Consider the following 11877-nt stretch of genomic DNA (forward strand, 5'->3'; position numbering starts at 1 on the left):
CCGACGGAAGAATGGAAGGATGAAAACCATAATTCATGAAAAAGGGGCTAGAGCGAGTTGAATCGCAAACAAGATTATTGTGTGCGAACTCTGCCCAAGGAATCAGACCGACCCAATCGTCCTGGTGTTCAGAAACAAAACAACACAGATATTGTTCAATCTTTTGATTGGTACGTTCAGCGGCTCCGTTAGACTGAGGGTGATAAGCAGAAGAAAAATTCAATTTAATGCCTAGTTGAGAACAGAATGATCTCCAGAAACGTGAAACAAACTGGGAACCTCTGTCAGAAGTAATCTCGGAAGGTATCCCATGTAAGCGAAAGATCTCTTTAGCAAAAATCTCCGCTAATTCAGGTGAAGTCGGAAGTTTAGGTAAAGGCACGAAATGAGCCATCTTGGTAAACCTATCCACCAGTGTGAGAATAACAGTGTGCTTTTTCGAAACAGGAAAATCCACAATAAAATCCATCGCCAAACAGGACCAAGGTTTTTCTGGAACTTCCAGGGGATGTAAGAGACCACAAGGAAGCGAATGAGGTAGTTTAGTCTTAGTACAGACCTCACAGGCTCCGATAAAACCCTTAATATCCCTCCGTAAAGAAGGCCACCAGAAATCCTTAGAGATCAAGGAATATGTTTTGCGAACGCCCGGATGACCAGCCACCTTACTCTCGTGAAGACACTGTAAGAGCTCCAATTGGAGTTCAGGAGGAACGAAGTGTCTAGACGCAGGAGTCAGTCTAGGTGCCAGATGCTGCAAGCTCCTGATCTGATCAAGAAGCGGAGAATGGATTTTGAGAGTTGTGTTAGCGATGATATTACACTTAGGTACTATAGAGGATAAAACCGGCTCAGATATGGCAGAAGGTTCATGTTGGCGAGACAAGGCATCAGCTTTAGAATTCTTAGAACCAGGCCTATATGTGAGTATGTAATTGAAGTGAGTGAGGAATATAGACTAACGGGCCTGTCTCGATGATAATCGTTTAGCCTCCCCAATATAGGATAAGTTTTTATGATCCGTCAAAATGGTAACAGGATGCAAAGTCCCCTCCAATAGATGTCTCCACTCCTTTAAAGCCATGCTAACCGCTAGGAGTTCCCTGTCACCAATGTCATATCTGCTCTCAGTACCCGATAATTTTTTGGAAAAATACCCACATGGATGTACTGGTTTATCCACACCCAACCTTTGGGACAGGATGGCACCTATACCCGTCTCAGAAGCGTCAACTTCGAGTAGGAAAGGCAGAGTGGTATCAGGGTGAACTAAAATTGGTGCGGAAGCAAACAGCTCCTTGAGAGTCTTAAAAGCCAGAAGTGCTTCAGTAGACCAATTCTTAGTGTCAGCCCCTTGTCTGGTCATATTGGTGATAGGAACAATAATAGAGGAGTAACCCTTAATGAAACGTCTGTAATAATTAGAGAAACCAATAAATCTCTGAATGGCCTTGAGACCCTTAGGTAAAGGCCAATCTAAAATGGATTGGAGTTTCTCCGGATCCATTTCAAACCCCTCTCCAGAAATCACGTAACCAAGAAAGGTAGTCTGGGATTGGTCAAAGCTACATTTCTCTAATTTGCAGTACAAGCCATGTTGAAGAAGTTTGTGCAAAACCCTTCTGACCTGTCCGTGGTGAGTCTCAATATCCCTGGAATGTATAAGTATATCATCGAGGTATACAATAACACAGTCATGTTGAAACTCCCTAAGAACTTCATTAATTAGATCCTGAAATACCGCCGGGGCATTACAGAGACCAAAAGGCATTACAGTATACTCATAGTGCCCATAACGAGTATTGAACGCAGTCTTCCACTCGTGTCCCTGCTGAATTCTCACCAAGTTATAAGCACCTCTGAGGTCTAACTTAGTGAAAATCTTGGAACCCTTTAATCGTTCAAAAAGCTCGGTGATCAAGGGGATCGGATAGGCATTTCTAATGGTTATCTTGTTCAAACCTCGGTAGTCAATGCAATGTCTTAAAGAACCATCCTTCTTTTTAACAAAAAAAAATCCAGCCCCAGCAGGGGAGGAGGATCTCCTAATGAACCCTTTGTCTAGGTTTTCACGAATATACTCCTCTAAGACTAAGTTCTCATTCGTAGACAAAGGGTATACATGGCCCCTGGGAGGCATAGTACCAGGAAGTAAATTAATTTTGCAATCAAAAGGCCTGTGTGGTGGTGAGGTATCAGCCTTTCCTTTGTCAAATACCGCCTTAAAATCTAGATACAAGGACGGTATCTGTACTTTAGTAGAGGCGGTAGAGTTGTTAAGTGTGTTAACAATACAAAGGGGTGACACTCTCTTTAAACATCTCTCTTGACAACCCTGACCCCACGAGACTATTTCCCCTGATTTCCAATCTATAATGGTGTTATGTCTCTTCAACCAGGAGTATCCCAGGACTATGGGAACAGAAGGAGATGAAATGAGTAGTAGAGATATCTCCTCCTTGTGTAGAATACCAGTAGTTAAGTTAAGAGGTGTGGTCTCCCGGAAAATCACAGGCTCAACTAAAGGTCTACCATCTATGGCCTCAACAGCCAAAGGTGTCTTCCTTAACTGGGATGGGATAGCGTGTTTGGTGAGAAAAACTTGGTCGATAAAGCTCTCAGCAGCTCCGGAGTCTATCAATGCCACAGTCTCTAAAGTTCCCTTCTCCCAAGTTAAAGAGACGGGTAATAGAAGCCTGTGTTCTTTGTAGTTATGAGTAGAGGACAAAATAGAAACACCCAAGGCCTGTCCTCTAGAGAAACTTAGGTGCAAGCATTTCCCGGGCGATTGGGACAATTCAAACGTAAGTGACCTCTGACTCCACAATACATACACAGTCCCTCCCTTTTCCTGTACTCCTGTACTGTCTCTCCTCTTCTGAGAGGCGAGTAAGGCCTATCTGCATAGGTTCTGGAAACTGTGGAGTTTTGGTTTCAGGACTTTGAAATGAAGGAGCTAGTCTAAAGGAAGGTCTACCGGTTCTATCTCGAGTGTTCTGCCTCTCTCTTAGACGTTCGTCAATGCGAGAGATAAAGGAAATTAAGTCCTCCAAATTCTCGGGAAGCTCTCTCGTTGCTACCTCGTCAAGTATTACATCGGATAATCCGTTTAAAAATACGTCTATATAAGCGTGTTCATTCCACTTAACCTCTGCCGCCAAAGACCTGAACTCTAGTGCGTAATCCACAAGTGTTCGGTTCTCTTGTCTAAGGCGCAACAGTAATCTAGCTGCATTGACCTTTCTGCCAGGGGGGTCAAAAGTTCTTCTAAAAGCAGCTACAAAGGCATTATAGTTATAGACTAATGGATTATCATTCTCCCACAACGGATTAGCCCATCTCAGAGCCTTCTCAATGAGTAAGGTGATAATAAATCCCACCTTTGCCCTATCAGTAGGGTAGGAACGGGGTTGTAGCTCGAAATGGATACTGATCTGGTTCAAAAAGCCACGACACCTTTCAGGAGAACCAGCATAACGTACAGGTGGGGTAACTCGGGAAGAAGCACCTACAGTGGCTACCTCTAGCCCTGAACTCACAGGAGGAATAGAAGTATTACGCATCTCCTCAGGTGGATTATTAGGATGTGATAGTAACGCCTGTAGTGCTAGTGCCATCTGATCCATTCTATGATCCATGGCGTCAAACCTAGGATCAGGAGAACCAAGCTGACAGTTTGTACCTGCAGGATCCATTGGCCCTGTCGTAATGTCAGGATCGGGACAGGGATCCAACACGCAGAGTACAAAGAGTAGCAGATACGTATACCGGACCTTAGAATGGCCGGACTTAACGTAATACTACGTATAGAATGGTCAGGGACAAGCCGAGGTCGAGGGAACGAGAAGACAGGTAAGCGAGAGACAAGCCGGGTCAAGGATAACAGAGAAGACAGGTAAGTAATAACAAAGCCGGGTCAGAACCAAAAGACAAGAGAATACAAGAGCACTGTGTGACTAGGCTGGCTAGAACCACGACAGGGCAATGAGCAAATGCTGAGAGCTCCCTTAAATACCCTCGCCTCCGCCGAGACCTGATTCGTGTCCGGGATTTGACTGACAGGTCGGGCTAGAATAGCGTCATGACGTCGACTATTGAGCGTCACGTTACAAAAAGGCATAGTTCTCTCGCGGCCGGCGTTTACATGCGCGAGGGGACCGCGAGGAACGGGAGAATCATGCCGTCTGGATGGAAAAACGTCTAAGTCTCTACCCGTCTCAGGGGTAGAGACTTCAGGTACCCTGACAGCTGCTACCTCAGTTCCTATATTTATTCTGTACAATACCCCTATCCTTTTTTTGTTTGAATGATATCCAGAGGTCCTTGAATTATTATATTAATACATATAAAATAAACATGGTATCCTGTGCTATATAGATCAGATTTGTGGTGGATTGGGAATCCCAGACCTTGTGTCATTATTAGGCAGCTACTCTGTCACCCAATGAATAAATAATAAAAAAAAAATATGTAGCTTATGCTGGTGAGATGGAGACAGACAGCTAAAGTAACTCAATCCATAGTCACTCTAATATGGCAGATAGGAATGTAAGTGAAGGAATAGTGATGTCGCGAACACAAATTTTTTGGTTCGCGAACGGCGAACGGGAACTTCCGCAAACGTTCGTGAACGGGCGAACCGCCATTGACTTCAATGGGCAGGCGAATTTTAAAACCCACAAGGACTCTTTCTGGCCACAAAAGTGATGGAAAAGTTGTTTCAAGGGAACTAACACCTGGACTGTGGCATGCCGGAGGGGGATCCATGGCAAAACTCCCATGGAAAATTACACAGTTGATGCAGAGTCTGGTTTTAATCCATAAAGGGCATAAATCACCTAACATTCCTAAATCACAATGGATATGGATTGACACCAGACATATTGACACCTCGAAATATGGATTGACGCCTGTCCTCAGAGACCCTGATACACACTGACACAGAGCAGAATAGGGACTATTCCCCCTACATAGGGTCACTTGGCAGGTATGGATTGACACCTGTCCTCAGAGACCATGATACACACTGACACAGAGCAGAATAGGGACTATTCCCCCTACATAGGGTCACTTGGCAGATATGGATTGACACCTATCCTAAGGATCCCTGAAACACACTGACACAGAGCAGAATAGAAACAGTTCCCCCTACATAGGGTCACTTGGCAGATATGGCATGGTCGTGGGAGGAGGAGGATGACTTTCACCTCTTCCCCTGTTAGATTCCCGTTGTGCTGTGACATCACCCTTATACACTGTGTAAAGCATACTTTTTAATTTATTTTGCAAATGCTGCATCCTTTCCGACTTGTAATTTGGTAACATTTCCACCACTGTCTGCTTATACCGGGGGTCTAGTAGCGTGGACACCCAGAACAGGTCGTTCTCCTTCAGCCTTTTTATACGAGGGTCCCTCAACAGGCACGACAGCATGAAAGACCCCATTTGCACAAGGTTGGATGCCGAGCTACTCATTTCCCGTTCATCCTCCTCACACAGAGCAGAATAGGGACTGCTCCCCCTACATAGGGTCACTTGGCAGATATGGATTGACACCTGTCCTCGGGGACCCTGATACACACTGACACAGAGCATAATAGGGACTATTCCCCCTACATAGGGTCACTTAGCAGATATGGATTGACACCTGTCCTCAGGGACCCTGATACACACTGACACAGAGCAGAATAGGGACTGTTCCTCCTACATAGGGTCACTTGGCAGATATGGATTGACACATATCCTAAGGATCCCTGATACACACTGACACAGAGCAGAATAGGGACTGTTCCCCCTACATAGGGTCACTTGGCAGATATGGATTGACACCTGTCCTCAAAGCCCCTGATACACACTGACACAGAGCAGAATAGAGACTGTTCCCCCTACATAGGGTCACTTGGCAGATATGAATTGACACCTGTCCTAAGGATCCCTGATACACACTGACACAGAGCAGAATAGAGACTGTTCCCCCTACATAGGGTCACTTGGCACATATGGATTGACACTTGTCCTCAAAGCCCCTGATACACACTGACACAGAGCAGAATAGAGACTGTTCCCTCTACATAGGGTCACTTGGCAGGTATGGATTGACACCTTTCCTCAGAGACCATGCTATACACTGACACAGAACAGAATAGAGACTGTTCCCCCTACATAGGGTCACTTGGCAGATATGGATTGACACCTATCCTAATGATCCCTGATACACACTGACACAGAGCAGAATAGTGACTGTTCCCCATAGGAACATAGGGTCACTATGTGCCTTTTTTTTTGTTTGGTTTATGAAGCCACAGTGCAGCACCAGAGGGCCGAAAAATTAGGCATGTACACATGCCTGAAAAATTAGGTATTGTTGCAGCCACTTCTGTAGCAGCGGCCATAAAAATTGATGTTTGTTTCCCAGGCAGAAAGTGCCCTAAAACATTGCGGCTTGAACCCTAGTTGGTGGCGGATAAGTCACGCAAGTCAACCGGCATTCAGAGCTAAAATACAGCAGCGTGTGGACCATTTTTAGCCCAAGGCAGCTCATCTCATCAGGCCTTTTTTAGTCGAATGTACCGCCCAGTGTCAGTCCCTTCGGGATCCATCCCTCATTCATCTTAATAAATGTAAGGTAATCTAGACTTTTTTTTTTTTAATAGTAAATGCTTTATTATTTATTATAGCTAATATAATAGTTTACAGATATAGATTAAAGAACGACAACTATTTCTCCTATAGACCAAGACAAAGCATAATTTGTTCCTACCCCTGATTGAATAGCTTGTTGTTATGAGGTATGAAGTGCAGGCTCATATTGTTCAATCACATGGCATTCTGGACTTGCTATGTCTTCAGACATGTCTATTCTCTTTGCCAGCTACTCAGAAACAAGCAAATCCAACGTATATTGGAGTGTGACAAGCGTAAATGAAAATGGAAGAAATGACTTGCAATGATTTGGTGTTCTTTCCCTCATTAGAGCGTTAAGAACCTAGTAAGCCATCTGCACCAGGGTTTTCTAGAAAATCTTACATAGTATGGAAATGGTGGCTAACCTTTGCAATACAGATTCCTGTGAACAGTATTACCAGTGATAAAGGCTGGCTGAGCATCATGGAAAATATAGTTCATAGACATTTTGTAGAGCCAAGGTTTGCTATCTCTTGCTTAGGACATGAAAGCTTGGACACATGGGAATTTATACCAGCTGCATTGAACATTGTGGCACTTCACATCTTAGTGGACAAAAACATGGACCCATTAAAAACAAAACTTAATTCTTGAAACGTATTGGCACTTACAATATTTATTTTTTCTCTTAAGGGCCTGGAAATCAGATTTCTTGTTCTAAGATTTGTTTATGTTTGTACTGGATATGTATATGATTTTATATAAACTGGCTTCTATGAATATATCCTAAGCACTAGAACAAACTTCAACACAACGACCTAGAATCATTAAACCTAGTTGGCTCTAGGCAATTGTAACTTTACAATTGGTTTACGTATCTCAAATAGGACTGATCAACTATTCCCATATTATATAAAGCCCCTGCTCTGTTGGAGGTTTGGTCAAAGCACTGACATAAGTGTTGAAAAGTCCTTTTTCTTACATGTATCAGAATTCCCATAACCGTTAAATATAATTTACAGCTTCAGCATGGATCTCAGTAATGCACTGCATATATGGGCTAAGCAGAACAACAGCCTCTGAATGTCCTCCTTGTGTTGCAAAAAATCTGGCTGCCCACTTGACTCTGCGTGACTAAGTAACTGTAATGTTAAGGCACGTAACTTACTTTTGCATATCTCTTGATCACACACAGTTACAAGTCTCATATCAAAAACGTAAGCTTTGCATTGTGCTGCTTTGTGCTCTGCCACAAGTGTACCAGTAAGCAGGTGAGTGTCTGTGCTTGCATATTCGTAACCACATACCACTGATAAAGCGCATTTAAAAATATCCAATCACGTACATAAAATGCCATCACCAGCAGCAGCCAAATAGTGTGCTATATAAAGGAGCAAAGCCATGAAAGGAAAAACAAGAGCTGAGAGCAATGAATCATAGATCTTCAAGAAAACCTCCCTCTGCCCAGTGAATTTAAGGTCCGACTTTGTATATCTCAGGTAACATTTAAGGCTCAGATGTTTTAAAACCCCAATATAAAGGCCTGTCTGGTTAATCAGTGCCCTGTTGCCTTTAAGTTAATGGCAGGGTTTTCTCTGCCTGCACTACAAACAAACCGTGAAAGGCGAAAAACTGGAGTTATCAGCACAGTGAATAAATACTATCCACTTTTTGTTTGCCATTATATTAAAAAAAAAAAAAAATGTTGATCTTTCATATTGACATAAACCATTAACAATATAGCGGATTTTCAAGGGCATTACAAAACATAAGCAAGTTTTACATTGCCTGCTGCATTAAGTGCACAATCTCTGCATTTATCCCCAACAAGTGCTAATTGCAACAGCCTATGTTGCACTGCAAGTATTGCTGAGGCTAAATAGCAAGAATGTTACAGTTGTGCACATTAAATAATGACATGTTGACCTTCCTTTCAATGTATCACCGAGAATCAAGACCTAACCTAGATAGGGATTACTACAAGGCATGGTGATTACAGCCATCTCTATCTGCAGATGGCAGTTCAGTTGAGAAAATAATTCAAAATAAGCACTGGGCATTTTTCTAATATTCAAGTGGAGGTGCTGGTCATTCACAGATACGGTACTAGACTTGGCAGTCAGGGCCTGGATACAACCAGAATTGCAGGCCTTGCAAAGGATGTGTCCGTCCAGCGGGTAGCAACCTTGATTCTCCCCTTCAGAGAGGAGGCCTCACAGCGGTAACACTGCACATGGAAGTCACGATCCAAAGCTACAATCTCCTCCTGGCCAGGAGCAGGCATGATTGGTTCCTTACACACAGAGCATCTTGGTGCAAACTTCTTGTGGAAGTCTTCAACACAGTGAATGTGTCCAGAAGCATCAACAGTGAAAGGAATGCCATCCAGGCTGCGGAAGCACACCACACAGGTAAAACAGTGAGGGTGATACGCCTTCCCAGTTGCTCGTAGAATCCTCTCCATAATTGGCTTGGCACAAACATTTCACTGCTCCAGCGTGCGAATGTAGCAGGGCTCACAAAAAGCCTTCTTCTCCACCACATAGAAAGGCTGTCCACGTAACTTGCTATTGTAAGTCATACAGGTGAAACATTCAACATGGAATACTTGGTCCATTGCTATGCATCCAGTACCTTCTCCTACAACATTCTCTCCACAGCGTGAGCAGCGGCCAAAGTACTCTTCTGAAGGTGGGTTCTCCATATCGCACAACATCTTCTTGGTAAGACGATCAAGTTCATCCTCTGGCCGGAGAGAGGAGCTTTGCCCTGGGTAACCTGTCATCTTTGGCTGCTGTGGAGGTGGTGGAACATAAGGTGGATCAGTGATGTAGGTCTTCTTAGTGTTAGGTGGTGGGTATGATGCGGGAGGTTGTTGCCCCATAGCAGGTGCAGGAGTGTAAGCAGGTTCAGGTTTCCATCCTCCTTGCTGTGCATAGGGAGCCTCAGAGCCATTCCTCCTTCCGTAGCCTTGTGCAGATGGGTAGTAAGGGTCTTGATATTTGGGCTATTTGGGCTTGAGGATACACATTTCTAGGTTCAAGATAGTAGCAGCGAGCAGACTGATTTGGGTTATACTCAAGCCCACTAGGCTGAGATGTATATTGCCCAGGTCCTTGGTAGCGGGTCTGCGGAGAGGCATATGGATTTGGAGTAATATTGTAAGGCTGGCTGGGTTGAGGCCCAGGTGGCACAAAATGGGGACTGGGCTGAGCAGATTTAACCTGCACAATGAAGGTGGGATGACTGGGAGTAGAAGCTGTAGTGTAAGATGCAGGCACAGGTTGTGGCCTTTGGGATCCTGGGGATCCTGCTGGAGCAGGCTGTGAAGTGGACTGTGGTTGAGGTTTGGCTGCTGACTTTTTGGTTGCAGTGAGTGGAGGCTGATTCAATATAATCATCCTCTTGTGACCAGTCACTGGAGTTCCTGCTGAAGGGTGAGTCAAGGTACCAGTTGACCCGCCGGTACTCTGGTTGCGTGGTTTGTATGGTGAGCTGCTTTCCAAATCTGCCAAAATACTAGTCAAGGAGTCAATCTCCGCATCTAAACTTGAACGCAGCTCCTCTATTGTCTTCCCCCCAGTGTTTATCTAAACATTAAACATGGCTTCGTCAGACGCAGGAGGTGGAGGGAAGTTACCGTGGGGGTGCTGAATGCCGCTCGTCTCTTCAGGAGGTGGGGGTGGAGGAGGAGGGAAATCATCACCTCCTTCAGAAGGTCCTCCTCTATATGGATTGTATTTGGGCTTCGGTGCAACAACAGGTGCAAATTTATTGGGGTTCTGTTGTGTTGACACAGAGATGCTAGGAATTCCAAAACCCTGAGTTTCCATTCTGGCAGTTACATGCGCCATTCCATCTCCAGAGCTCTTCGGAGGAAGCCATGATGGATTAGACATATTTAAAATTCTCTTAAGACTTGTTTCAGATCACAGTGACAGATGTCTCTGTTCCTCTTGGTCAAACTGTGCAATGTCTGCTCTGCTTTTCACTTGGTCCAGCCACTGCACACTGAGTGTAAAGGGGATCCAAAAATCACAGGGGGAACTGAACCTAGGGCTGCCCGGCTGGCACTCGGCTCGGCGGCAGCGGACAGGGTGTGGGCGGAGGGACACAGTGAAGTTACCCGGTTTAGCATAAAAACTTCACATAGGACTCCATCTTGGATTTCCGGAAAACAGGGAAGGCACCCCGGCTTCTCCCAGATCACATGATCTAGACATTTTTGACTTGGCAACTTCTCTTCTCAGTGACAATACCTCCTGCTGCACTGAAGGTCCTTTCTGACAGGACACTTGAAGCGGGGCAGGCCAGAAGTTCTATCGCAAATTGGGATAGCTCAGGCCACAGGTCAAGCCTGCACACCCAAAAGTCAAGGGGTTCATCGCTCCTCAGAGTGTCGATATCTGCAGTTAAGGCGAGGTAGTCTGCTACCTGTCGGTCGAGTCGTTCTCTGAGGGTGGATCCCGAAGGGCTGTGGCAATGCGTAGGACTTAAAAAGCTCTGCATGTCCTTCATCAACAACACGTCTTTAAAGCGTCCTGTCCTTGCCGGCGTGGTCGTGGGAGGAGGAGGATGACTTTCACCTCTTCCACTGTTAGATTCCCGTTGTGCTGTGACATCACCCTTATATGCTGTGTAAAGCATACTTTTTAATTTATTTTGCAAATGCTGCATCCTTTCCGACTTGTTGTAATTCGGTAACATTTCCGCCACTTTCTGCTTATACCGGGGGTCTAGTAGCATGGACACCCAGTACAGGTCGTTCTCCTTCAGCCTTTTTTATATGAGGGACCCTCAACAGGCACGACAGCATGAAAGACCCCATTTGCACAAGGTTGGATGCCGAGCTATTCATTTCCCGTTCCTCCTCCTCAGTGAGGTCAATGAAGGTATGTTCTTCCCCACAGCCACGTACAACACCACGGGTACCAGATAGGTGACAACGAGCACCCTGGGATGCCTGTTGTGGTTGGTCTTCCTCCTCCTCCTCAAAGCCACATTCCTCCTCTGACTCCTCTTCCTCACAATCCTCTTCCAGCGTTGCCGCAGGTCCAGCAAGCGATGCTGATAAGGCTGTTTCTGGTGGTGATGGTGACCACAACTCTTCCTCTTCCTCTTCACGCTCATCTACGACCTGATCCAGCACTCTTCGCAGGGCACGCTCCAGGAAGAAAACAAATGGTATGATATCGCTGATGGTGCCTTCGGTGCGACTGACTAGGTTTGTCACCTCCTCAAAAGGACGCATGA

General features: G+C 45.1%; 1 pseudogene; it reads right to left on the reverse strand.

Moving 5' to 3' along the window:
• Window positions 1-6904: 6904 nt before the first annotated feature.
• LOC134614654 (lipoma-preferred partner homolog) lies at window positions 6905-10684 on the reverse strand (annotated as a pseudogene).
• Between the last annotated feature and the right edge of the window lie 1193 nt (window positions 10685-11877).

Source organism: Pelobates fuscus, chromosome 6 (assembly GCF_036172605.1).
Source record: "Pelobates fuscus isolate aPelFus1 chromosome 6, aPelFus1.pri, whole genome shotgun sequence".
Lineage (NCBI taxonomy): Eukaryota > Metazoa > Chordata > Amphibia > Anura > Pelobatidae > Pelobates > Pelobates fuscus.